The 23,565-nt window shown below is 39.1% G+C and overlaps 1 protein-coding gene and 1 long non-coding RNA gene across 37 annotated transcripts in view; both read left to right on the forward strand.

The window, feature by feature from the left end:
* Positions 1 to 23,565, forward strand: part of LOC120052812 — a 292,808-nt gene that overhangs the window by 65,224 nt on the left and 204,019 nt on the right. The gene's annotated exons all lie outside the window — the stretch shown is intronic.
* LOC120052826 lies at positions 6,244 to 8,458 on the forward strand. The gene is made up of 4 exons (XR_005477413.1): positions 6,244 to 6,267; positions 6,388 to 6,441; positions 6,526 to 6,552; positions 7,580 to 8,458. It is a non-coding gene; the product is annotated as an uncharacterized LOC120052826 (long non-coding RNA).

A 23,565-nucleotide genomic window follows, 5' to 3' on the forward strand; every position in this document is an offset into this window, starting at 1 on the left:
TACATAGTCTACCCCATTTTAGGGGACCAAATGTTTTGGGATAAATTCACTGAAAGTGTTCAGACCCCTTCCGTTTTTCCACATTTTGTTACGTCACAGCCTTATTCTAAAATTGATCACATTTTTTGCCTAATCAGTCTACACACAATACCCCTTAATGGCAAAGCGAAAACAGTTTTCTTGACATTTTTTTAAAAATGTATAAAAAATAAAAAAACAGATACCTTATTTACATAAGTATTCAGACCCTTTGGTATGAGACTCAAAATTGAGCTCCGGTGCATCCTGTTTACATTGATCGTCATTGAGATGTTTCTACAACTTGATTGGAGTCCACCTGTGGTAAATTCAATTTATTGGACATGATTTGGAAAGGCACACACCTGTCTATATAAGGTCCCACAGTTGAAAGTGCTTCTCAGAGCAAAAACCATTCCATGAGGTCGAAGGTACTGTCCGTCGAGCTCCGAGAAAGGATTGTGTCGAGGCACAGATCTGGGGAAGGGTACCAAAAAATGTCAACAGCATTGAAGGACCCCAAGAACAAAAGTTTGGAACCACCAAGACTCTTCCTAGAGCTGAGCAATCGGGGCAGAAGGGGCTTGGTCAGAGAAGTGACCAAGAACCCAATGGTCACTCTGAAAGAGCTCCAGAGTTCCTCTGTGGGGATGGGAGAACCTTCCAGAAGGACAACCATCTCTGTAGCACTCCACCAATCAGGCCTTTATGGTAGAGTGGCCAGATGGAAGCCACTCGTCAGTAAAAGGCACATGACAGCCTGCTTGGAGTTTGCCAAAAGGCACCTAAAGACTCTCAGACCATGATATACAAGATTCTCTGGTCTGATGAAGCCAATATTGAACTTTTTGGCCTGAATGCCAAGGATCACGTCTGGAGGAAACCTGGCAACATCCATACAGTGAAGCGTGGTGGTGGCAGCATCATGCTGTGGGGATGTTTGTCAGGGGCAGGGAGACTAGTCAGGATTGAGGGAAAGATGAACGGAGCATAGTACAGAGATATCCTTGATGAAAACCTGCTCCAGATCGCTCAGGACCTCAGACTTTGGGCGAAGGTTCACATTCCAACAGGACAACGACCTTAAGCACACAGCCAAGACAATGCAGGAGTGGCTTCGGGACAAGTCTCTGAATGCCCTTGAGTGGCCCATCCAGAGCCCGGACTTGAACCTGATCGGACATCACTGGAGAGACCTGAAAATAGCTGTGCAGCGACGCTCCCCGTCCAACCTGACAGAGCTTGAGAGGATCTGCAGAGAATGGGAAAAACTCCCCAAATACAGGTGTGCCAAGCTTGTAATGTCATACCCAAGTAGACTTGAGCCTGTAATCGCTGCCAAAGATGCTTCAACAAAGTGCTGAGTAAAGGGTCTGAATACTTAGGTAAATGTGATATTTCAGTTTTAATGTTTACCTTGTCTAATAACCTGTTTTTGCTTTTTCATAATGGGGTATTGTGTGTAGATTGAATAACGTTGTAACGTAACAAAATGTGGAAAAAGTCAAGGGGTCTGAATTCTTTCCGAACGTACTGTATTTCCTCAATTATAATATTTATTTATTTATTTTTCTGCTGCCTCTTGGGCCGCCAATGGGCCTGAGCCCCGGGGCTTCATCCCCGGTAAGCCCCAACATTTATCCGGCCCTGGTTTTCTGATCAACGCCCCTAGCTTTTTTAAAGGTGTCTGTGACCAACAGATGCATAACTGTATTCCCAGTCACGTGAAATGCATAGATTATGGCCTTATTTATTTATTTCAACTGACTGATATCCTTATATGACCTGTTGCATGTTGCGTTTATATTTTGTTCAGTACACAATAAAAGTAACAAGCTTGATGCAGTCATTGCATGCTATTAATATGGGAGCAAATACTTCTTACTACTTAAAAAAAACGTTTTACTACTTTAATACACATATAAGCTAATTTGTCCCAATACTTTTGGTCCCCTAGAATGGGGTGGCATTATACAAAAAGTGCTGTAATTTCTAAACGCTTCACCCAACATGGCCAATACCCTTAAATTAAAGCTGACAGTCTGCACTTCAACCTCATATTCATTGTATCATTTTGCCCTGTTAGTAAAGGGCCAAAACAACAACAAAAATGTCCAATACTTTTGGAGCTCACTGAATAATAGTAATGTTGTTACACAAAATGAAATATATTGAGGTAAAAATTTACTTTAGCCAGTAATACCAAAATATTACTAAATTGATTGAATATGCAATATGAATCTATGCAGCCTATGCCTATTTATTTTAAAATGCAGAGATATCGGTTTTCATTTTTTTTAAGGATCTTTCACTTGTTTGTAACAATTGCAAAGATATTGTAAACTTAGTATTTGAGTTCAGCTTTGTTCTGAAGTTATCAGCGGGTACAGAAATACAGGTGATTCGTGGGAGGGCAAAACATAATCTAAAAACAAATGTACCTGTTCTACGTGTGGTCTGAGTCAGTTGTTAACTTACGATTGTTTTCAAGTGCAACTTAATTAAGTAACGATGGTTTTAGGAAACAGCTCAGAGATATAACGATGCTTGTACAAAGGTTTTAACGATGAACTTAGCCTCAACACTAGAACCGACATAGCGTCCCCTGCCATTTGATTTTGTAATAAAAATACATTTGCCATTTTGAAAGCAATTTTCTCCCCCTAAATAGTTATATTTTACATTGCTCGGTTGTCAGAATTTTTAAATCACAAACAGAAAAGTTTATAGAACCTGTTTACTTTTTCAGACCGATTCCTAATTTAAGGAGCCAAGACCATTGCGCTGCTGGGCGTTGGTACCTAGGTGATAATATGCCTCTCTCCTCACTGAATGAACACTGTCAATAGATAAATTGGCGATAGAAATTGATAATCGTGCACGTGACTTTACAATTACATTTGAATGAACTGAATGATGAGGAGGGTGAAGAGGTTGATTGAATATAGAACAATAGTGTAATGATGATGATGAAGAATTGTGAACACCAAGAAAGCATGCAACTGCGTGTCCTCCTCAGCATCGTGCACTAAATTCCTAAACTAGCTAGTTTAAGAAAGAGAAGGGCGGGCTGTACATTGATCCTGCTCCTCTAATTGGATAGAGCAAAGCAGTCTATTTCACCCAATCACTTCTCATCGTATGTTTTGGTCTGATCATTTAGAGAACTTAGAGGCTGATAACCTCTGTAATTCTAGTCTTAAGAAACCAGGAACTGTGCAATTTTAATGATTCAAAACAATGTATCTATGAGTGAATCTCTCATAATAAATGGTTGTGTATCACTTCCTTCTCTCTGTAACAGATTCTCAGGGATTGTTGAGTGTCAGTAGTTGGCTGCTGTACCCTCCCTCAGACTCAGATTGGCTCTCCTGTACAATCTCTCTGTCTGAGGAAGAGAAGAGAGAGAGTAGAGTCCTTCCTCACAAACCTGGTAAGTGTGTCTCCTACACAAACAGCATATCAAATCAAATGTATTCATCACACACAGTTTACAGCAGGTATAAAAGGTGCAGTGAAATGCTTATGTGCTAGCTCCCTCAATGCAGTACATTAATCAATATTGAAATAACAATGAAAAGAGTAGAGTAAAATATCCACATACAGTGCTTGTAGAAAGACCACACCCCCTTGGACCTCTTCACATTTTACAAAGTGGGATTAGAATGGATTTAATTGCCTTTTGTCAATGATCGACACAAAATACTTAAATCAAAGTGGAAGAAGAATGCTATAATTTCTTTCAGCGATTAATGAAAAATGAAACACTAATACACACAAATCTAAGTAAAGGAATGGAATAAGAATATATACACTACCGTTCAAAAGTTGTCACTTAGAAATGTCCTTGTTTTTTAAAGAAAAGCAAATTTTTTTGTTCATAAAAATAACATAAAATTGATCAGATATACAGTGTAGACATTGTTAATGTTGTAAATGACTGTTGTAGCTGGAAACGGATGGAATATCTACAGAGGCCCATTATCAGCAACCATCACTCCTGTGTTCCAATGGCACGTTGTGTTAGCTAATCCAAGTATAACGAGTGCTCTGAGAGATGGGAAGCAAGTTCAGGGAGTGAGTGTTTTAATAAATATACGTAACATAATACAAACAAGAAACCACGAACAACGCACAGACATGACACAGATCAGTGTCATATAGAGGGAAGGTAATCAGGGAAGTGATGGAGTCCAGGTGAGGGATGATGAGCAGGTACACGTAACAGTGGTGACAGGTGTGCACCATAACGAAGCAGGCTGGTGACCTAGATGCTGGAGAGGGAGCACACGTGATACCAAGTTTATCATTTTAAAAGGCTAATTGATCATTAGAAAAGGCTTTTTCAATTATGTTAGCACAGCTAAAAACTGTGTGCTGATTAAAGAAGCAATAAAACTGGCCTTCTTCAGACTAGTTGAGTATCTGGAGCATCAGCCTGTGGGTTCGATTACAGGCTCAAAATGGCCAGAAACCAGAACTCTCTTCTGAAACTCTTCAGTGTATTCTTGTTCTGAGAAATGAACAGCACCTTTTGCCATAGATTGTCAAGCAGATTTAAGTCAAAACTGTAATTTAGCCTCAGGAATTTTCACTGTCTTCTTGGTAAGAAACTCCATTCTAGATTGGGCTTTGTGTTGTAGGGAATATCCTGCTAAAAGTTGAATTCCTCTCCCAGTGTCTGGTGTAAAGCAAACTGAATCAGGTTTTCCTTTACGATTTTTGGCTCTGCTAAGCTCCATCCCATTTATTTTCATCCTGAAAAACTCCCCACTGAAACACTGCCTCCTTATTTTCAAGCATTCCATACCATGATGCAGCCACCTCCATGCTTGAAAATAAGGAGGCAATTTTTCAGTGATGTGTTTGCTTTGCCCCAAACATAAGGCTTTGAATTTAGGCGTGTAGTGTATTCCTTAGCAATTTTATTTTTTGCAGTATTACTTTAGTGCCTTGTTACATACATATGCTGGTTTGGGAATAAAAAAAAATATATATTCTGTATATTTTGTATTCTTCTTTTCACTCTGAGGTGACTCCACAATAATCTAAATGACAATGTTGTTGATCCATCCTCAGTTTTCTCCCATCACAGCCAATAAACTCTGAAGGTGTTTCAAAATCACCATGGTGACATCCCTAAGGAGTGTTCTTCCTGTTCTGCAGCTCAGTTCAGAAGGATGACTGCATATTTGATGTGTCTGGGTGGTTTAATACATCGTCCACAGCATAATTATTATCTTGACCATGCAGATATGTTCAATGTCTGATTTGTTATTGTTGCCCATCTACCAATCACTGCCCTTCTTAATGAGGCTTTCGAAAAGCTCTCTGGCCTTTGTAGTTGAATCTGTTCTTGAAGTTCAACACTTGACTGAGGGACCTTACAGATGTTGTATGTATGAAAAGTCATGACACCCCTATCATTTCACACAGAGCGTATCATTTGTTATGTGATTGTTTAAGCAAAATGTTGCTTTGAACTCATTTAGGCTTGCCTAAACAAAGGGGGTGAATACCTACGCATTGACTACATTCTATAGGCACTGTATCCAAATATCCACTCACCCCCACAAAAACTGAGGCGAACATGCTTAGGAAGCCTATCTGTGTTTTATGAGTATTTTAGAAGAATTTGGTTCATGTTGAATATCTGTGTGCAGGAGCCTGGAAAGAAGCTTTCATTGTGACTTTGGTCCTGTCTCTGCTCCTTCTCAGTGCTCTGTCAACTGTGGTCTGCATTCTGCTCAAACATAGAGGTATAAAACACATTCTTGTCATTAACAGCAATATATGTCAATGATAATAACATTACTGTATAGAGATTTAACAAAGATTTTTCTTTGAAAACCTTTCAAAAGTCATCCTTGTTATCTTTCAGGGTCTTGCATGTTGTTTTCATCACAGAAAAGCAAAAACCATACAGATTGTAAATATGTGAATTCTCATCAGTGTGATGAAATTAGATGTGAAACATTGTAACATAAAACATGATTGATTTTATATTAACATGATTTTGATTGTGGCTTTGTTTTCAGATCAAAATAAGCTTGAACAGAATAAATCAGGTAAACTAACTGTTTCATTCTGAACACATTTTTGTGGGAGATATTCTCATATGACATGTCTGGAACTCAAAATTCTATGTCGAATATCTCAAGTTTAGATTTTACTCTGTTCAAAAATTTTATTCATATTTTTACACTGACTTGAATTTTCACTCAACAGAGACAAAAAAACTGTTTAAAGGTAAATAATGAATATTCATGATCATAAACTATGGCATAACATTGACAATCATGCCTAATTTCTTAGTTTGGTTTGGAATATATTTACCTAACTATGTTTATTGTGAATGTGCCCTGTTAGGGACAGAAAACAGTCTGGAGAAACAACCCGTCAAAGAAGGAAAGAATCTACAAGGTAAAAATGTTGAACATTATTTTCCTACACAATCTTCATTGTAAAATCTGGTTTTACATTTACTTGGTATTTGTTTATATGCAGATTGGCGCCAGGTGAAAGGATTCAAAGGTAGGATAAACAATATGCCAAAATGGTTACATGTTTTTGTTAACACTTAGGGGAAGTTCAACTTAAACGCTTACTCTGTGAATTGCGCATGTGCAATAACTCAATTCGCCCTTGAGTGTAGTATTGATGGTACAGTAAGGTATTTGTTTATTTTTTTAAGCACAGTATAAGGGAGTTGTACTCCAGTCTAGTAGGTGGCGGTAATGCAACATTTATTGAATGTCAACCGCCGTTAAACCTCATCAAAGAAGAAGAATGAGAGACAACTCATTTGTGTAATTTTTTTTAAATTGAGAAATACCAAACATCTTAGTTAGATGTATTGCACGACTAAGATCTCATCTGCAAAACGTTGAAATTTAATGACAGATTTTGTGAGTTATTTTAGATTAATTCGGACTCTTTTGAGGAAGAGGATACAGGGTACGATGCCAAAATTGTTACATGTTTTTGTTTACGTTTAGGGGAAGTTCAACTTAATGTTAGATGGTTCCTTACTCTATGAGCCAGGATAAACTGTGATCCGTAGTAATACGGGAGAGATAGGGGCATAAAGTGGCCATATCACCATTAATAAGCATGCTGATGCCTTAAGACATGGTACCCTACGACGTTCAGAGAGAGCTTCGTACACCAAAATGTCTGTCGGAACCGGTCCAGAACCGCTCAAAGTCCCCCCCAAAAACGAAAAATGTAGTTTATTTGAGTTGATTTGGCCATGCAATCATGTTGATTACTTCCCTTTTAAAGGGATAGTTATTTTGGCAAAGAGGCATTTAATCTACTCCGCCAGAGTCAGATACCATTTTAATGTCTCCTTCCAGTATGAAAGAAGTTAGAGGTAGTTTTGCGAGCTAATGCTGCTTTAGCACAACGACTGAAAGTGTACAGGGACAGCTAGATAAAGGGTCTAATTGCAAAATCCCAAACTATCCCTTTAAGATAATTATTAAGTAGGCCTAGATCACACAACTTACATATCTTAATATTGGATGTCAATGAATAAAACCATATTCTCTTCCCTCAGAGAACATTACTCTGGATGAAAAAACTGCTCATGGTACAATTAGAGTGACTCAAGACGGAAAGACAGCTCATTACATCAAAGAAACTATGAAATCTTCCGATCAAAGGCATCCTCATGTATTGGCTAATCAGAGTTTCGGATCAGAACAACACTACTGGGAAGTTAAGGTGAGGGATGAAACAGTGGATAAAGCAGTGGGTGACTGTGGGAAACTGTCATGGTATGTTGGTGTGGCCAGAGATAATGCTGAGAGAACATCTACAGTCGCTGTAACACCTCATTATGGATTCTGGACTCTCTTTTATGAAGAAGGAAAGGGTTTCCATGTCAATACTGACCCTCCAACCTCAGTACCTGTGAGAGAACATCTCTCTGTGGTAGGAGTGTTTCTAGACTGTGATAATCGATCTCTGTCTTTTTATAATGTTGATACAGAGTCAAATATCTACACTTTTTGTAATGTGGTGACATCATACAAGTTTCTTCCTGTGTTCAGCCCTGGACAACACCCAATAACAATATTGAATTAAAACTAAGAGATGAGGGTTAAAACATGTCACATGAGACATGTCCAACAATACTGCTCATCAATAGAACAGACATGTTGAAGACAGGAACAGGTGGTCAGAGATATAATTGTATACCTGAGTGTTATTTAGTGATGCCCAGGTGTATATGGTTTGTCGTCTGAGGCACAAGGGTAAACAACTACATCTACAATTGTTCAACTTGTTGCTACTTGTAGTGAGATTATTGATGTACACTGTAATTCAACTGTAATAAAAGCTAGCAGTATCATATATTCTTTAATTCTGTTGAGAGGTTTTTAGATAACGATGTCCTCTTGTTAAAAATGTAATATGCTTAAATAAATTAATATAAGAGTACATGACTGACTGCAAAATATTTTCCATTGACCATGATGTCCTGTCAGCTGCCACAATACAGCTTTTGTTTCAGATTCCAATGCTACACCCCCTTGTGGTCTAGTTAGTGCACTGGTTTTGAATTTCTTGTATGTTATTGACGTCATTTTGATCAATTACAGTACATTTAATAGTTATGTTTTGAAAAACAATTAGAAAAACAACAGACGATAGGATTACTCAATACAATGATAAAATGGAAAAATCAAGACTCCTTTTAACCAACCATGTCTACGGGCTTCAGAATGGAGACCTGTCCCTAGCTAGTATGATCTAAGAAGTACAACTTTTACCTTTTGCTGTAAAAATATATATATTTTTCAGTTTTCCATCATTTCCATTGATTGTTAGCTAGCAGTGATCAAAGTTAGCAGAAATTTGTAATACATTTGTTTTAAGAACTGAAACATGGATTACAGTTTCTCCTGGTCCATAGACTACTTTCAGGAAAAGGAACCATCTAACATCAAGTTGTAAAATAGTGAATTACGTTGAAAAGAGTGCATCCCACGTTCCAAAAATATTATGGGGGCGCTGTTTTCACTTTGTAAAAATTCGTTCCCAAATTAAACTGCCTCGTACTCAATTCTTGCTCGTACAATATGCATATTATTATTACTATTGGATAGAAAACACTCTCTCGTTTCTAAAACCGTTTGAATTATATCTGTGAGTAAAACAGAACTCAAGTTGCAGCTAACTTCCTGTCAGGAAGTGAGAAATCTGAAATCGGGCATTCTGTTCCAGGGTCAGTTTATTAATTTGCATGTAATCTATGAGTCGACATGCACTGCATACGATTTCCCCTAGATGTCAGTAAGCAGTGAGAATTGGAATGGTGTTGCTAGGCAGATCTGAGGCCATATAAAGGCTTTTGGAACGTGGGGTGCACTCTTTTCAACGTTCGTCATGGCGCAAGACAGACCTCAGGATGGCATTCTGAAAAGCTCTCGTTATAGGCCTTAGATATATCCGGCTCTGATTTTATTCGATATAGGTGTTAAAGACATCATAATGTAGTTATTTTAAACCGAGTTATATCAGTTTATATCAGTATATTGCGATTTTCGGATATTTCTTTGTGCTGCGTTATGAAGAGTTGGACACGTCTGGGCCACATAGCTAATGTTTGCTGCTAATTCCTAAGTTGAAGACGACAATCTACAACCGAGCAACGATGATTCTGGACAAAGGACCACTTGCACAAGATTCTGATGGAAGCTCATCAAAAAGTAAGAACTATTTATGATGTTAATTCGTTGTTCTGTTGAAAAATGTTATCCTACTATTCCGCCATTAATTTCGGTGCGGTCTCGCTTTAAGTAAAAAATTGTTACATATCCAACGAATAAGGTGAATACATCATTTTTCAATGCACAACTGTATGGGTATGTCAGTCTTTGTCATTAGTGGCATCCTGGTCCTGTTTGTTCAATGCACTGAATAGAACACTGAGTGGAGGTATTGCACAGGAGTTTTTCAAATGACCTTAATTCAATATCAGGTTAGTTTATGTCAATACACAATACAGAAATCAACAGTGTTGTTGATATTCAATACTTGTATTACAGAATTACATCAATGATGTTGCTAAAGGTAGTAAATATACATTTAAAGTGTAATGTATCTACGCGGTTGAATTCCCTGTTAGTGTCACAGAGTGTTACATTGGTATTTCATTTAATATGTATTTCCACCTTTGTCATCCAGAGTCATTGAACTGTTAAGGGACATTTGCCACGTAACCCAGGGCTGAATACAGCAAAGAATGTGTTAGATGACAACGTTAAACAAACTGTAAAGATGTTCCTTTGATTCAGCATCATAAAAAGAAAGCATCTGCCTGTCACAATCTAAGAACACTTCAAGTGTTGTAAAAATTGCTTTTCCAGATTCTCTTTGCTAAAAATGGAATCTTCCCTCACCTTCATTTCCCAGTTTAACTGTCCGGAGCTGAATCTGTCCTTAGTAAAGACATGAAGAGCTGTGGGAACATCAGTTACTTTTGACTTCTTACAAATAACCTTTCTACCTGCATACATGTCTAGGTTAGGGTGAGCAGACGTTGGGTCCAGAGTGATGTCCACAAAAAAAAAGAGAACAAGAATTGGTGAATTCATTCACTCACATGGTTTTCTGATATGGATGTTACTTGAAGGTACATGTCACGACTTCCGCCGAAGTCAGTCCCTCTCCTTGTTCGGGCGGCATTCGGCGGTCGACGTCACCGGCCTTCTAGCCATCGCAGATCCACTTTTCATTTTCCATTTGTTTTGTCTTTGTCTTACACACCTGGTTTCAATCCCCTAATTACCTGTTCATTATTTAACCCTCTGTTCCCCCATGTTTGTTTGTGAGTGATTGTTTCTATGTAGGTAGGTCCATTATTATGGGCTCTGTTTTTGTATTGGATTTATTAATTGTTGAGTAAAATACGTTTATTTACTCTTATCTGCAGTCCTGAGCCTGACTTCTATTCACCAGCTACACATATACCTCCTGACAGTACAGCCATGTAATGACACTATGCTAGTTATTTGTTCATGTGTCCTAACTTTGAATCTCTTCACTTCGCCCCATGCAGCAAATGAACAAATCAAATCAGAGAAATATTTAACCACTAATCTTTTCAACAGAAAATAGATTTTGGGTTGTACCACCTTTTCTTCTTATGGGTGTTCTTCAATAAATGTTATTAACCATGAATGACTGTGCTTGTGGGGTGAATAAGATCTAAAAAACTGATTAAAAAACATTAAATAAAGAAAAGGTATGTCAATATAAATGTACCTTTTGGGACACATTTCTTCTGTGTAGTAGTTTCCTTGGCAGTTTGCATACCGCATTCTGCATGAGTTAAACATGTGACTATTGACATATTATTTATTAATAATAAACTATAAATCAACCATATTGATCTATCTATATGTTCAATGCATGATACATTACTCATTGAGTTAAAGATAGAATCCTTAGCTGCTACATCAATTTTTCTACATATAAATTAATGATATTCAGTGCATTCGGAAAGTATTCAGATCCCTTCCCTTTATCCACATTTAGTTACGTTATAGACTTATTCTAAAAATGGATTAAATACTTTTTCCCCTCAATCTTCACACAATACCCCATAATGACTAAGCGAAAACTGTTTTTTAGAAATTTTGGCAAATGTATTAAAATACCAAACGGATTCCTATTTACATAAGTATTCAGAACCTTTGTTATGAGACTCGAAATTGAGCTCAGGTGCATCATGTTTCCATTGATCATCCTTGAGATGTTTCTACAACTTGATTGGACTCCACCTGTGGTAAATTCAATTGATTGGACATGATTTCGAATGGCACACCACTGTCTATATGAGGTCCCACGGTTGACAGTGCATGTCAGAGCAAAAACAAAGCTATGAGGTCAAAGGAATTGTCCTTAGAGCTCCGAGACAGGATTGTTTCAAGGCACAGATCTGGGGAAGGGTCCCCAAGAACATAGTGGCCTCCATCATTCTTAAATGGAAGAAGTTTGGAACCACCAAGACCCTTCCTGGAGCTGGCCGGCCGGCCAAACTGAGCAATCTGGTGATAAGGCTTTCGTGAGGGAGGTTACCGAGAACCCGATGGTCAGTCTGACAGAGCTCCAGAGTTCCTCTGTGGAGATGTGAGAACCTTCCAGAAGGACAACCATCTCTGCAGCACTCCACCAATCAGGCCTTTATTGTAGAGTGGCCAGACGGAAGCCACACCTCAGTGGAAGGCACATTACCGCCTGCTTGGAGTTTGCCAAAAGACTCTCAGACCAGGCGAAACAAGATTCTCTGGTCTGATGAAACCAAGATTGAACTATTTGGCTTGAATGCCAAGTGTAAAGTCTGGAGGAAAGCTTGCACCATCCCTACGGTGAAGCATTGAGGTGGCAGCATCATGCTGTGGGGATGTTTTTCAGCGGCAGGGACTGGATCGAGGGAAAGATGAACAGAGTATGTTCAGTTGTGCACCGGGGCCTCCCACTCCTTCTATTCTGGTTAGAGCAAGTTTGCGCTGTTCTGTGAAGGGAGAAGTACACAGCGCTGTACGAGATATAAAGTTTCTTGGCAATTCCTCGCATGGAATAGATTTCATTTTTCAGAACAAGAATAGACTGACGAGTTTCAGAAGAAAGTCTTTGTTTCTGGCCATTTTGAGCCTGTAATCGAACCCACAAATGCTGATGCTTCCGAAACTCAACTAGTCTAAAAAAGGCCAGTTTTATTGCTTATTTAATCAGATCAACGGTTTTCAGCTGTGCTAACAGAATTGCAAAAGGGTTTTCTAATGATCAATTAGCCTTTTAAAATGATAAACTTGGATTAGCTAACACAACGTGCCATTGGAACACAGGAGTGATGGTTGCTGATAATGGGCCTCTGTACGCCTATGTAGATATTCCATAAAATATGTGCCGTTTACAGCTACAATAATGTTGTATATGACTAACAATGTCTACACTGTATTTCTGATCAATTTGATGTTATTTTAATGGACAATTTTTTTAAATTTTTCTTTCAAAAACAAGAACATTTCTAAGTCACCCCAAACTCTTGAACGGTGGTGTGCATATATATATATATTGTAGATATACAGTATACACAGTTTTTACATCAAATAATCAACAAACAATCTTCACTACAAAACACAATAAATGCTCAGTCAAGTTACCGTAGCCAGCTTAAATCAAAATATTATTAAATAAACAAAATGTACCTGTGACAAGAGCTGTTTCTCCTAATTAAAAGAAAATGTAAAAAACTAAATAAGAAACAAAAAAGGTTCAAAAACATGGTATAAAACAGTACCAGTCAAAAGTTTGTACACACCTACTCATTCAAGGGTTTTCCTTTATTTTTGCTATTGTCTACATTGTAGAATATTAGTGAAGACATCAAAACTATGAAATATCACATGGAATCACGTAGTGATTGGTGTAGTGATTTAAAAATCCTTTTAAACACTATTATTGGACACAGAGTGAGTCCTTGCAACTTATTAAGCACATTTTTACTCCTGAACTTATTTAGGCTTGCCATGACAAAAATGACTTTTTGACTCAAGACATTTTGTCTTTTTATTTTATTTGTAAACATTTCTAAAAACATAATTCCACTTTGACATTATGGGTTACTGTGTGTAGATCAGTGACAACATCTACATTTAAACCATTTAAAATTCAGCCTATAATACAACAAAATGTGCAAAAAGTCATGGGGTGTGAATACTTTCTGAAGGCACTGTAGCTACCCATTCCACATTGTCTACACAAGTGCAGTGCAGTCTTCAGTCCCTTACCATTTACTGTGAGGAAAACACTGGCCTTTTCATACCACTGTGCGTTACTGACACGGCACACATACTCCCCCGTCTTCCAGTGTGACCTTCTCCAGTGTCAGGGACACGTTCCCTCATTCCATCCCCCCAGTTAGAGACACCCTGCCCCTGTACCGGGGGTTCACAGGGCCCTCCTGGATCGTGTGATCTTTGTACAACTTGGCAGGTTGGTTTTAGTCACCAGACCAGTACCAGTGCACCTCCAATCTCTCCGCATTAAAGAGTTCTACCGGGTCAAGACCGGAACATGAGGGAACCACCAGGTGAAGACCGCTGGGGTAGGAGGGAGATAGAAGTTTAATCTATTGCGCCATTAAACACAGGGAGCATTTTTCAGTATGTTGCACATCCCTTAATGTGACCCTGGTTGTTTGATTCAATTCCACGTTGTGTGTCAAAGCTAAAACCATTAGGTCAAACAACCAATGTGTAGGAACCTTTGAACAAATAGATTGTGTTATGCTGTGCTTTGGACCTTCAGCTGTTGGATAAGTTTTATCTTATAACTGCTATTATTACTGCTATAAAAACATACACAATGGGAGCCATTGTTGAAATATACAGTCGCTAGTGAAAGTCTACACACCCCTTGCACAGTCTTCTCATTATTCTGCCTTAAATTTCAATGTAAAAAGTGATTGGTTTAGATCTTTTCCTACCCATCTACACAACCTACTCTACGTTTTCAAAGTGAAGAAAAGTTATAGAAAATGTTCCTAATTAATGAAATGAAAATGTATTGACACCCAGAGTTAATACTTGCTGGAAGCACATTTGGCAGACATTACAGCTGTGAATCATTTTGAATAAGATATTACTAACCTCACACAACTCTCAGGGCAAAAAACAGTATATCCATTGTTTTTGTCAAAATTGGGCGTTGGGCCAGTAACCCGAAAGGTTGCTGGTTCGTATCCTAAGCCGACTAGGTGAAAAACCTATCGATATGCCATTCAGCAAGGTGCTTAATTTCTCCTATAAGTCGCTCTGGATAAGAGCGTCTACATAAATGACAAATGTAATGCTCAAACTCAGTCAATTTTTGGGGGAATTATTGATGACAGCAATATTCAAACTTTGTCTCTATTGTCAAGCATTAAGTCAGGATTAACAAAATCTCCAGTCCCTGCCGGTGACAAGCATAGCCACAACATGATGCTGCCACCATTTACTCCACATTACTGGCCTGTATAACACCGTGTAAAGGAAACCTGTGTTACAAAATCCACTCCAAAGGCCATGTAAACCTGACACTGGGATCGTATTATTCAGTGGGACAATTACAAATATTAATGCCAAAGACAGAACATAGTGACTTTCCAAGAGGTGTTGAGTGTTCCTCAGTGGTCTAGTCTCAGTCCTGACTTAAATTTGCTTAAAAATCCATGTTTAAATATTGCTGTCCATCAATGACTCCCAACCAAATTTACAGAGCTCTAGCAATTTTGAGAAAAACAATGGATATATGTTGCCCTAACAACATTTTATTCTAAATGATTCACAGCTGTGACGACTATCAAAGGTGCTTCCACCAAGTATGTATGAAGACATTTACAATCAAGACATGTGTAATGAATACTCAGGGATAAAAAGGTGTAGATTCACATGCAGAGCGCAGCAGGTGTTTATTTCACCTTTGCAGAAGCAGGAAACGTGGTCACAGGCAGGCAATGGTCATACACAGGTAGGCAAACAGGCAGGTGAATCAAAACTAGGACTGAAGGCTATAACTGGTTCTCACAAACACGCTAGGAAAAGGCTTAGTAGAGTCAAAACGAACAATACCTCACAAAGGAACAAACAGAATGAACTAACAGAATGAACTGAACTAAATAAGGAGCTGATGAGACCAGGTGAATAACTAACACAGGTGAAATCAATGAACAAAAATGAAAGACAGGGCTACGTTCAAGAACACAATGAAAGAGGGCTACGTTCAAGAACACAACGAAACAGGTTGATTAACACAACGAAACAGGTTCATTGACACAACGAACACAAGGTTGATTAAGAAAATAAATACAGAGCATTACAACATGTTATTGGTTTGAGTTTTTTTATTCATTTAGCAATGTTTATATGATTTTCTTTCACTTTTAAAATGTGGAGTAGGTTGTATATTTATTTCCTTTTTAGATTCAATTTTAAGACAGCAGAATGTGAATACTTTCACTAGGCATTGTATGTATCCTCCATTGAAATTATCTGTCAGAGTGTGCGCAACTCGTCGAAGGAAGTCAGGTGCAGGAGAGCAGAGATGAGTGAACAGGCACACTTTATTCAGGCAGAGGAAAACAGCCGGACGCAACTGCGTCGCAACACTCCGGCCCAAGGAAAAAAGCGATAGAGCACAAATAGGTACAAATAACAAAACCACGGCTTACAACAATACAACAATACACGGCGCAAAACCAGCCTGTAGCGTCACACGCGTAACGAACGAACAATACCACACACGGACATGGGGGGAACAGAGGATAATAAACACGTAGAGTAATGAGGGATGTAAACCAGGTGTGCGGGAAAACAAGAAAAAACAAATAGAAAATTAAAGGTGGAGCGGCGATGGCTAGAAGACCGGTGACGTCGACCGCCGAACACCGCCCGAACAAAGAGAGGGACTGACTTTGGCGGGAGTCGACATTATCATACTATCAGAAGTACATTTTTTGTAATAGTATTCTTTTTTGTTTAGAAAAAAATTATTTAAACCCAGTACGTTGTCATAACTCAGACAAACAATGGAATATCAAATCATGTACATCGACATTGACATTTTAGTCTTTTATCAGATGCTTTTATCCAGAGTGACTTATTATTAGTGCATTCATCTTAAAACCTCTAACGAGTCACAAACCCGGAACTACAGAGAGCAATGTGAATTACCTTAATACTCATCATAAAAAGATCTTGTGAATCCAGCCAATATTTCAGATTCTTTAAGTGTTTTACAGCGAAAACACAATTTAGCATTATATTAGCTTACTACAATAGCCAACCACACAGCAGCATTGATTCATGCACGTTAGCGATAGCGAATAAACCAGCAAAAGATATACAAATTTTCACTAACCTTCTCAAAACTTCATCAGATGACAGTCCTATAACATCATATTACACAATACATATATTGTTTGTTCGAAAATGTGCATATTTAGCGGCACAAATCGTGGTTATACAATGAGAATAGTAGCCAAGCTGCCAACAAAATGTCGGGAGAAATCTTGGGAGAGGCACCTAATCTAATCAATAACTAATCATAAACTTGACAAATAAATACAGGTTGGACAGCAGATGAAAGACACATTAGTTCTTAATGCAACCGCTGTGTTAGATTTTTAAAATTAACGTTACTACGACATACAGCGTGCGTTAACCTCTAATTCCTCCCAAACCCGGATCCGGAAGCACCCCCCACAGTAAAAAAGCTGACTAGCATAGCCTAGCATAGCGTCACAAGTAAATACTAGCATCTAAATATCATTAAATCACAAGTCCAAGACACCAGATGAAAGATACACATCTTGTGAATCCAGCCATCATTTCTGATTTTTAAAATGTTTTACAGGGAAGACACAATATGTAAATCTATTAGCTAACCACGATAGCAAAAGACACAACCTTTTTTCCCCACCATTTTTTTCCTGCATGGGTAGCTATCACAATTTCGACCAAATAAAGATATATATAGCCACTAACCAAGAAACAACTTCATAAGATGACAGTCTGATAACATATTTATTGTATAGCATATGTTTTTTTAGAAAAATGTGCATATTTCAGGCATAAATCACAGTTCTACATTGCAGCTGCAATCTGAAATAGTGCCGAAGCTGCCAGAATAATTACAGAGACCAACGTCAAATACCTAATTACTCATCTTAAAACATTTCTGAAAAATACACAGCGTACAGCAAATGAAAGCCCAACATCTTGTGAATCCAGCCAATATGTCAGATTTTTTAAGTGTTTTACAGCGAAAACACAATATAGCATTATATTAGCTTAGCACAATAGCCAGAAACACAAGCAATTTACCAGCAGCACAGGTTAGCGATCGTAACAATCCAGCAAAAGATATATAATTGTTGACTAACCATGATATACTTCATCAGATGACAGTCCTGTAACATCATATTACACAATGCATATAGGTTTTGTTCGAAAATGTGCATATTTAGCAGCACAAATCGTGGTTATACAATGTGATCAGTGGCAACAGGTCATGCATTCTGGCCGGCGCCATCTTGGAAAGTCACCTAATCTAATCAATAAATAATCGTAAACTTGACTAAAAAATACAGGTTGGACAGCAAATGAAAGATGCATTAGTTATTAATGCAATTGCTGAGTTAGATTTTTTAAATTAACGTTACTAGACATACAGTGTGCGTTACAGCCAGACTAGTGACGCAATAATGGCGGACAAATCCGTTTACATTTTTCCACATAAATACGGAATACCATCATAAATAGCTCTTACTTTTGGACGAGCTTCCATCAGAATCTTGGGCAAGGTGTCCTTTGTCCAAAATAATCTTTGCTTGGTTGTAAAACGTCGTCTTCAACTTCGGAATTAGCAGCTAACAATAGCTATGTGGCCACAACATGCCCAAATGTTCAAAACGCAATACTAAGGAAATTCCGAAAATAGCAATATACTCGCATAAACTGATATAACTCGGTTTAAAATAACTTCGTTATGATGTTTCTAACACCTATATCGAATTAAATTACAGACGGATATATCTAAGGCTGATAACTGAGCGTTTCAAAATGCCAACCTGAGGTCTTGCTTTGCGTAATGACGAATGTCGAAAAGAGAGCGCCCTTCGTTCCTTGGCCTTTTATAAGGTTTGAGATCTACGTAGAAACTCCATTCCACTTCTCATTGGTTACTGACATCCAGGGGAAGGCGGGTGCAGTTCATGTCGACCCATAGGATACATACAGAGCTTTAAACTGATCTGAGAACAGAGCCTCGTTTTCAGACCTTCGCAGTTCCTGTCATGAATTTCGCTGCAGAAAGAGTTCTGGTTCACCCACAGACATAATTCAAACGGTTTTAGAAACTAGAGATTGTTTTCTATCCAATAGTAATAATAATATGCATATTGTACGAGCAAGAATTGAGTACGAGGCAGTTTAATTTGGGAACGATAAATGTCCAAGTTGAAACAGCACCCCCTGTAGTGTCAAGAGGTTACTCCACAAGAAGGAAGCCTGTACAAAATAAAAAATATTACAAAATATGCCTCCTGTTTGCAATAAGGCACTAAAGTAAAACTGCAAGAAATGTGGCAAAGAAATTAGCTTTGTCCTGAATACAAAGAGTTATGTTTGGGGCAAATCCAACGCAATGCATCACTAAGTACCACTCTTCATATTTTCAATCATGGTTGTGGCTGCATCATGTTATTGATATGCTAGTCATCAGCAAGAACGAGGGAGTTTTCTTGGATAAAAAGAAAAGGAATAGAGCTAAACACAGACTAGAGGAAAACCTGGTTCAGACTGCTTTCCAACAGCCCCTGGTAGATAAAATAATCTTTCAGCAGGACAATAACTTAAAACACAAGGCCAAGTATACTGTATACTGGAGTTTACCAAGTCGACATTGAATGTTCCTGAGTGGCTAGTTACGGTTTTGACTTAAAATCGGCTTGAATATGTCTGTCTAGCAATGATCAACAACCAACAAATTCTTATTTTCTATGACGGCCTAGGAACAGTGGGTCAACTGCCTTGTCCAGGGGCAGAACGACAGATTTTTATCTTGTCAGCTCAGGGATTCAACCTTTCGGTTACTAGTCCAACGCTCTAACCACTAGGCTACCTGTCGCCCCCAAGTCCCCTCTTAGAGACTTATCCAGAAGACTCAAAGCTGCAATCGCTGCCGACTGTCATTCTAACAGGTATTGACTCAGGGCTGTGAATACTTATGTAAATGAGATAATTCTGTATTTAATTTTCAATACATTTGCAAACATTTCTAAAAACATGTTTTCCTTTAATCATTATGGTGTATAGTGTGTAAATGGGTGAGGTGAAAATAATCCATTTAATCAATTTTGAATTCCAGCTGTAACACAAGATGTGTAATAAGTCAAGGGGTATGATTATGAATACTTTCTGAAGGCACTGTGTTTCTCAACAGTTAGTAAATGAATAACAGTTAATAAATGAATAAGGAATAGGGGTGTTTGATGGAAAGTGAAAGTACTGACAGTGAGAAAGAGAGAAGTTTACGGGAGAGGGAGAATTAAGTGATTCTCAGTCTTTTGTTATGATTGGTAGAATGCAAACGTGATATTTAACATTTAGTATACAAACACTGATATGTCAGTCGGTCATAGGGTGATCAGAAGATTCCGAAGGTAAATTTTGATCGTGCAATGGAAACTAATCGAAGGATCACATGCTCAGGTACAAATGCATTTTATTATATGATTACCACCTCTCCATTAAAAAAATACCTTCTTTCTCTCTGCTCTTCCCCTTAAACAGTGATAATTTCTGAGTAGTCTCCTGTCAGTTTTGACCAATGACTTAGTTCAAAGAGATGTTTTAATTATTGTTGTTTACAATCTAGTCATAACCAATGTTCCCTCAAATCTTCTTCAGCACTGAGCAACTTTCAGGTCTGCTGAGCGCAAACTTGAACATTGTGAAAATTCTTTGCAACTTCTGGTTCGAAATTACTGTGAACACTAAGGCTGTACCCGCTTTAAGTACAGTTTTAACATTGACCAATTATTATTATTCCCATACCTGTCACGTCTGCTCCCGCTCTTCCCTTCCGCTGGCGCTTGAGGGCGCCAGATTACCCTGCATCACACGCTCCTGCCATCCATTACACACACCTGCCCTCCCTCGTCACTTGCATCAGCGATATTGGACTCACCTGCACTCATTCATTACCTGTTTATTTCCTCCCCTATATTTGTCAGTTCACTACCTCTGTTCCCTGCTGCTGCATTGTATTGTTCTTGTCTTTTGAATTTGTTTCTGACGCTGTTCCTGTCTCGTCTCTGTCCGTTAAAATTAAATGTTTTACTCCCCGTACCTGCTTCGTCTCAACAGCATCATTCCGCGTGGCAATACCATTATTAGAACGAATCAGACACATTATGCTACCCTACTGAGCTTATTCAAGACCACTCAAAATACCACACTGTCCCTTCGAAGACAAAAAAGGATCTTACCTGACTCGCTTTTCAAAGATGGCCGGAAATGCAGACATATTGTGCTCTTGTAGGAAGTAACCACTCCCCAATTGATTTACCCTTTTTCTCCCCAATTTCGTGGTATCCAATTGGTAGTTACAGTCTTGTCTCATCGCTGTAACTCCTGTACGGACTCAGGAAAGGTGAAGGTTGAGATCCGTGCATCCTCCGAACACAACCCAACGAAGCCGCACTACTTCTTGACAAAATCCCCGCTTAACCCGGAAGCCAGCCACACCAATGTGTCGGAGGAAACACGGTACACCTGGCGACCGTGCCCGCCACAGGAGTCGCTAGAGGGGCGATTGGCCAAGGACATCCCTGCTGGCCAAACCCTCCCTAACCTGGACGACGCTGGGCCAATTGTGCGCTGCCTCATGAGTCTCCCAGTCGCGTCCAGCTGCGAGAGAGCCTGGACTAAAACCAGGATCTCTAGTGGCACAGCTAGCACTACGATGCAGTACCATTCCCCAATTGTTGACTAGAAATTAGGTATAACTGGGCTAATAACTAACTAGCAAAGAATATGAACAAATGTGCACAGATGGCTACATGCAGCTCCTGCTTTGATCTCAAAACAAGCACATTTACTCATGACCGCTCATACTGTAAACACAGTCCAGTTCAAAGTGAATGGCACATATCCATATATCGCAATGGCTATTTGCATATAGGCCTACTGCAGATCTGATCGATTGGTTATGGCGCACGAGTCTGTGTAGTGTAGGGGCCTGAGTCATCCTTGTCAATGCAATAGAATCCTACGTCGATGCGCTCTGCCTACAAGAAAATCTCTTGCATAGTTTGTTTTGTTTCAGTATGTGACATTGAAAGTGACTAATATTGCATTGATTTGAGCACATTTCCCACATAAGAGCGAAACATTGATAATGTTAACTAAAGGGGAAAACTCTAGAAAGTTGAGTGAAGATCAATCTTGTTCTTCTCTGCGCGTGATGATATTTGTTCTGCACTCAGCATGGAGGGAACATTGGTCATAATTCCATACTGCATGATTGGTATACAGTGCATTCAGAGAGTATTCAGACCCCTTGACTTTTTCCACATTTTGTTACGTTACAGCTTTATTCTAAAATGGATTACATATATTTGTTTTCTCATCAATCTAAACACAATATCCTATAATGAGAAACTAAAAACAGGTAAAAACAGAAATATTACATTTACATAAGTATTCAGTATTCAGACCCTTTACTCAGTACTTTGTTGAAGCACCTTTGGCAGCGATTGCAGACTTGAGTCTTCTTGGGTATGACGCTACAAGCTTGGCATAACTGTATTTGGGGAGTTATTCACAATCTTCTTTGCAGATCCTCTCAAGCTCTGTCAGGTTGTATGAGGAGCGTCGCTGCACAGCTATTTTCAGGTCTCTCCAGAGATGTTCAATTGGGTTTATGTCTGGGCTCTGGCTGGGCCACTCAAGGACATTCAGAGACTTGTCCCGAAGCCACTCCTGCGTTGTCTCGGCTGTGTGCTTAGGGTCGTTGTCCTGTTGGAAGGTGAACCGTTTCCCCAGTCAGGTCCTGAGCGCCCTGGAGCAGGTTTTCATCTATTCTTTACTCTTTCCCTTGATCCTGACTAGTCTCCCAGTCCCTGCCGCTGAAAAACATCCCCACAGCATGATGCTGCCACCACCATGCGTTTCCTCCTGACGTGACTCTTAGCATTCAGGCCAAAGAGTTCAATCTTGGTTTCATCAGAATCTTGTTTCTCATGGTCTGAGAGTCCTTTATGTGCCTTTTGGCAAACTCCAAGCGGGTTGTCATGTGCCTTTTACAGAGGAGTTGCTTCTGTCTGGCCACTCTACCATAAAGACCTAATTGGTGGAGTGCTGCAGAGATGGTTGTCCTTCTGGAAGGTTCTCTCATCTCCAAAGAAGAACTCTAGAGCTCTGTCAGAGTGACCATTGGGTTCTTGGTCACCTCCTTGACCAAGAACCTTCTCCTTTGATTGCTCAGTTTGGCCAGCCAGCCAGCTCTAGGAGGAGTCTTGGTAGTTCTAAACTTCTTCCATTTAGGATTGATAGAGGCTACTGTGTTCTTGGGGACCATCAATGCTTCAGAAATGTTTTGGTGCCCTTCCCCAGATCTGTGCCTCGAAATAATCCTGTCTCGGAGCTCTACGGCCAATTCCGTTAACCTCATGGCTTGGTATTTGCTCTGACATGCACTGTCAACTGTGGGACCTTATATAGACAGCTGTGTGCCTTTCCAAATCATGTCCAATCAATTTAATCTACCACAGTTGGACCAATCAAGTTGTAGAAACATCTCAAGGATGATCAATGGAAACAAGTGTCACGATCGTGTGGAAGAGATTCGGACCAAAACGCAGCATGAGGAAAATAAGCCATCTTCCTTTTATTATTGAAGAAGGCAAAACGAAACAAAACACTTACAAACTACCAAAACAACAAACGATCGTGAAGCTAAATAACGTAGTGCACACACACA

Source organism: Salvelinus namaycush, chromosome 8, assembly GCF_016432855.1.
Source record: "Salvelinus namaycush isolate Seneca chromosome 8, SaNama_1.0, whole genome shotgun sequence".
Lineage (NCBI taxonomy): Eukaryota > Metazoa > Chordata > Actinopteri > Salmoniformes > Salmonidae > Salvelinus > Salvelinus namaycush.